This window comes from Triticum dicoccoides, chromosome 2A, assembly GCF_002162155.2.
Source record: "Triticum dicoccoides isolate Atlit2015 ecotype Zavitan chromosome 2A, WEW_v2.0, whole genome shotgun sequence".
Classification (NCBI taxonomy): Eukaryota; Viridiplantae; Streptophyta; class Magnoliopsida; order Poales; family Poaceae; genus Triticum; species Triticum dicoccoides.
This window is the reverse complement of record NC_041382.1, coordinates 753,451,954-753,458,023: the sequence shown is the minus strand read 5'-3', so window position 1 is coordinate 753,458,023 and position 6,070 is coordinate 753,451,954. Positions and strand designations below refer to the sequence as shown.

At 48.3% G+C, this 6,070-nt stretch overlaps 1 pseudogene; it reads left to right on the top strand.

Moving 5' to 3' along the window:
- The window catches only part of LOC119358321, a 3,111-nt pseudogene extending 2,385 nt beyond the window's left edge, over nucleotides 1-726 (top strand).
- The last annotated feature ends 5,344 nt before the right edge of the window (nucleotides 727-6,070 follow it).

Below are 6,070 nucleotides of genomic sequence, written 5' to 3'. Positions count from 1 at the left end.
AAAGTTACTTTTCAAGGGTATCCTTGTACATTCACGGTCAACTAATTCTAATCCATATCTCCCAATGTGTCAAACAAGCTATCAGAACAATCTAATATGTTTGCTTGAAGGGGTATCTTTAATCTGTAAACTTTTCTAGGGGGTTGTACTGAAGCAAAACTCCACTTCCATAGCAGTACTTTCTGCTTGTGTACATGCAGGGTTATTAAAAGACGTTCGGCGTTGGTTCAATTCCTTGACATTTGAGTTCCAATAATCATTCCCAAGGTCGTGCACTACTCCTGCATGGTTGATTTATTGGCACATGCCGGGCATTTAGAATAAGCACGTGATTTCATCGAGAAGACCCCTAGTAAGGCAGACACGGTGATGTTGGGGGATTTGCTTGCCGCTTGTCGGAAATGCAAAAACGTTGAGGTCAGTGCAAGGGTCATCAACAGGATCATGCTGCTGCAACCCTCAAACTCGTGGAACTACGCGGTTTCATCAAAGATATATGGAAGCTCAGTTAGATTGGATAACTCTTCACGGATGAGAGGACTGATGAGAGAGCGAGGTGTTAGCAAAATTCCAGGTTGCAGCTGGACTGAGGTTAGTGGCAGAGTTCTTGAATTCTATGCATGGGATGGACCACAGCATGGTGCGGAGGGTATGTATCAACTCCTCAACATGCTTCTTGATGAGATGAGACTGGAGGGATATGTTCCAAATCTTGATCTGGTTTAACACAAAACCAGATGCAGGTCAACTTCAGTATTGCAGTCTTACTGAAATCTGCTTTCAGGATTGGTAGTCATGTCAAGGAGGCTGACACGTGTGAAAGAAAGGAGGCGGCCATTCTTTTTTCTCACAGCAGCATAAACATCAGCCGAAATACTGAATAAATGTCGGATGTCGAACATCTAACATTGCTTTGTATTCCTTCTCCATGGCTGGATACCAGGATCGAACCAGGTCTATTTCGAATCACCTGTCAACAGTGATCTTTGAATTACAGCAGCTTGCTAAGTCATGTACAAAATATTGGACTCGATTGGTTTTGCGAGCTGTCAGAACAAGCTAGATAACCGCGAATATAGAAAACCATAATAATCTCTAAAGAGTGTCATATAAATTATACATTATACTAGCATTTTCTTGCTGAACACATTCAGTACTCTAGTCTAAAAGAAAAATTAGTTGGCACCTGCCTAATGTTGGAGCTTTTGGAAAAATAGCATCCCAGGAGGAGTGGAGATGAAATCCAGAGGAGCTACGATATCGCTCCAAGTCAGCGTTCATGTAGAGTTTTTTGTTCCTGGGTAAGTTCTTCAGGTAAGAATGGTATTACTGATTTTTTTTGGACAGTAAAACCTATCTTCTAAAGTTGTTGCAGAGGTCAGGAGCTGGGATGTCCTTGCTGCCAGTATCATCTTGAGTCGGTGATTATGAGCAATCGATTCTTTAAAGAATTAATGGATGAAGACAGTACTTTTTCAATACAATACTTGAAGGGACAAACGAAAGAATGAAGGTATAGTTTTGGAGGCCTACACTATATGTCCGTTTCCCACTCAAACAATCATGATTTATGCCTAGCGATTTCTGTAGATCGACATGTCCATCCTACGGCAAAACCTTGTGCTTGCTTAATCAGTTCCCGGCCTCGTTGGTGCCGCCGCTCGGGGCGGACGGAGGAGCCGGGCCCCTCGGCAGCATGGTGGGCAAAAGTGGCGCGTACTTGTCGACGATCGCCTGGTCCTTCTGCTCGCTATCGCTGGACGCGTCGCCGGCCGGCCGGAGCGGGCGCCCAGCGGAGGCTTCTCTGAGGCTGACGGCCAGGAGAGCCAGCACGAGGCACGTGGCTACGCGGCCGCTTCGGGCGCTGGAAGAAGAAGAAGAGGAAGCCAGTGTTTCGCGAGCGACGAGGAGGAGAGGGTCGGTGCAGGGACTGGCTGTGAGCTGAGACCTGAGCGATGAGAAATCTTTCTTGGAGAAGAAAGGGAGATGGTCTTTTTGTGTCCATCTGTGATGGGAGTTTGTGGTGAGTGTTGGGTGGAAGGGGTCAAACGGGGAGGCTAAGTGAGGTGGAAGGGAAGGAGGGGCTACGGATGTTCTCATCACTCCTTTTGTGTTGACTTGGTTAGAGATTTCCCCAAAAGAAACTTGGTTCAAGAAGAGAGGCGCCGACGTGGAAAAGATGGTTTTTTTTTATAAACTTCTCCTCCTTTATTCATTCATAATTAAAGTAGCATCGTTTACAAGTAAAAGAATAACCTTATCAGGAGCGTTATCAAAAGATGGATTGTTCTTGTTCCACGATGGGATCTATATAATCTTGTAGAAGCAGCTATTCTATTTTTTGATTTGCTTTTAAGAATATTTTTTGATGAAAGCAACTCATCCGATCCATTCTTAGTTGAGCTTTGGTTAAGTGCTACCAAACTCGTTTGTCTCGTGCATACTCCCTCCGTCCGCATAAGAGTAACTAACTAGACCTAGGCGTTCTTTTTGAATAGTTTAGACTCGAGGCTAATTAATTGGTCGGTATTAAGCGCCGGCGCGCCGGCGCGCCGGCCTAAACACTCGGTCGGTCGCCTACGGACTGTTAGATCCGACCTGCATAGGACCACCATAACTGTTGAATCTCCTCCCGGCACCATCGCATTAAGAAGGTTTACGTTGGACTCGGTCGTCCCTTTCCTCACTCCCACAAACTCCCTGCATCTCCTCCCAACCTAACCCGCTCCCTACACGCATGTCCTGCATGCCCCCGCACCTCCTCACCTCCACCCCTGCCGCTGGTTCGTCCCTAACGGAGTAAAATTTTGTTTTTTCTAAACTTTGCAATTCTAGTATAAATTGTAACTACAGATTAGCACACATATAGAAACTAAACATAAATACGAATGTTCACGCAAATCATCAATATAGTTTACAAACCGAATTCAAAGTTTACAGTCCGAATTATTCAAATTTAAACACATCGAATGGTTCAAATGTAACAAAGTAGCATATGATAGAACAACTAGGACTCACTAAGACGCTGCCAGTGATGCTCAACTAGATCTTGTTGGAGCTGAGAATGAATTTGACGGTTCTTGATCTTGCGATGCTCCTCAAGGAATGCTAAGATTCTGTTTGTATCATACTCTGGCTCAACCGGAGTCCCGTTGGTGATGTACCAAAAGTTCTCAGGCATAACTCTCCCGTATTTAATGATCATGTTATGCAATACGATGCAACAATCATGATCCGCCATAGAACCTTCAAGTTCCAGTACTCGGCAGGGCCACGAACAATTGCAAAAGTGCTTCTGAAGCACACCGAAGGCTCTCTCGACATCTGTCCTAGCAGCTTCTTGACATTGGGCAAAGTGAATGTTTTTGTTACCTTTTGGACGCAAAATTGTTTTGACCAAGGCGACCCATGGTGGATAGATGTCATCCGCAAGGTAGTAACCCATCGAGTAGTTGTTCCCGTTGACCAAGTAGTCCTAAGTAGGAGCTTCACCTTTAATAAGCCTAGAAAATAGAGGTGATCTCGACAACACATTCAAGTCATTGTGAGAGCCAAGCAACCAAAGAATGAATGCCATATCCAAAGGCTTAGTAAAACACTTGTTGTCGATGTTTCACTACATGATGATGCAATGATATAGGGAATGTTGGAAGGTTTCAGTGAAGTTGCAATCAAGATGTACATCACAGACCAGACGCTACTCAATCTCTCTCCCGCTCCCCTCCCCTCCCTCCCATGCCGCCACCTGCGAGGCGTCGGGGAGGGCCCCAAATCTCCGCTGCCGAACCCCACTCCGCCTCCCCCTCCTCCCTCGCCGCCACCAAAGGGCGTGGCTGGGCGAAGCCCGGTCGTCGCCGGCGGCGGCGGGGCCCTCTTGTCCCCCACGCGTGGGGGTTGGCGCGGATCCAATTGTTGGGGAACGTAGTAATTTCAAAAAAATTCCTACGCACACGCAAAATCATGGTGATGCATAGCAACGAGAGGGGAGAGTGTTGTCTACGTACCCTCGTAGACCGGAAGCGGAAGCGTTAGCACAATGCGGTTGATGTAGTCGTACGTCTTCACGGCCCGACCGATCAAGCACCGAAACTACGGCACCTTCGAGTTCTAGCACACGTTCAGCTCGATGACGATCCCCGGACTCCGATCCAGCAAAGTGTCGGGGAAGAGTTCCGTCAGCACGATGGCGTGGTGACGATCTTGATGTTCTACCGTTGCAGGGCTTCGCCTAAGCACGCTAAAATATTATCGAGGATTATGGTGGAGGGGGGCACCGCACACGGCTAAGAGATCAATGATCAATTGTTGTGTCTATGGGGTGCCCCCTGCCCCCGTATATAAAGGAGTGGAGGAGGGGGCCGGCCAAGGAGGGTGGCGCGCCCTAGGGGGGAGTCCAACTCCCACAGGAAGTAGGACTCCCCTTTTTCCTATTAGGAGTAGGAGAGGGAAGGAAGAGGAAGGAGGAAGGAAGGAAAGGGGGGCCGCCCCCCCTCCCAATTCGGATTGGGCTTGGGGGGGGGCCTCCCTTGCTCCTTTCCCCTCCTTTCCACTAAGGCCCAATAAGGCCCATATACCTCCCGAGGGGTTCCGATAACCTCCCGGTGATCCGGTATTGTCCCAATCTCACCCGGAACCTTTTCGGTGTCCAAATATAGTTGTCCAATATATCGATCTTTATGTCTCGACCATTTTGAGACTCCTCGTCAAGTCCGTGATCACATCCGGGACTCTGAACAACCTTCGGTACATCAAAATATATAAACTCATAATGAAACTATCATCGTAACGTTAAGCGTGCGTACCCTACGGGTTCGAGAACAATGTAGACATGACCGAGACACGTCTCCGGTCAATAACCAATAGCGGAACCTGGATGCTCATATTGGCTCCTACATATGCTACGAAGATCTTTATCGGTCAGACCGCATAACAACATACGTTTGTTTCCTTTGTCATCGGTATGTTACTTGCCTGAGATTTGATCGTCGGTATCTCAATACCTAGTTCAATCTCGTTACCGGCAAGTCTCTTTACTCGTTCTGTAATACATCGTCTTGCAACTAACTTATTAGTTGCATTGCTTGCAAGGCTTAAGTGATGTGCATTACCGAGAGGGCCCAGAGATATCTCTCCGACAATCGGAGTGACAAATCCTAATTTCGAAATACGCCAACCCAACATGTACCTTTGGAGACACCTGTAGAGCACCTTTATAATCACCCAGTTACATTGTGACGTTTGGTAGCACACAAAGTGTTCCTCCGGTAAATGGGAGTTGCATAATCTCATAGTCATAGGAACATGTATAAGTCATGAAGAAAGCAATAGCAACAAACTAAACGATCAAGTGCTAAGCTAACGAAATGGGTCAAGTCAATCACATCATTCTCCTAATGATGTGATCCCGTTAATCAAATGACAACTCATGTCTATAGTTAGGAAACTTAACCATCTTCGATCAACGAGCTAGTCAAGTAGAGGCATACTAGTGACACTATGTTTGTCTATGTATTCACACATGTATTATGTTTCCTGTTAATACAATTCTAGCATGAATAATAAACATTTATCATGATATAAGGAAATAAATAATAACTTTATTATTGCCTCTAGGGCATATTTCCTTCACCAATCTCGCGGGCGGGGCGCAACGCTCGGTGTCGGGCGTGGCAGCGCAGCGGCGCCCCTGAGCAGGCCGGCGATGGTGGCGTGGCAGCGGGCGGTGGACGACATGGCGGTGCTGAGGGCCGGTGTGGCGTCGGCAGCGGTGCTTCCAACAGTGCCTCGACGTCGCGTCCGGCGCCGCGGGTTGCGGCCGACCAGGTTGCGGGCGGCCCTCTCTCGCCGTGGTTCTTTGGTGGGGGGGGGCAGCGTGGCAGCGGAGGTGGTGGGCTGATCCCTCCCAGTCAAGCCTCGCGGCTGGATGGCGGCGCTCGCCACGGGCGGGTCCCCCGATGGCGTCTCTGGGCGGCGGCGATGAGGACAGCTCGGCCACCCTTCCTCTCTGACGTCTGGCGGCGGCCGATGCCTCCCAATGTCCTGGGCCTTCGATGCGGGGGCGGAACTCGGT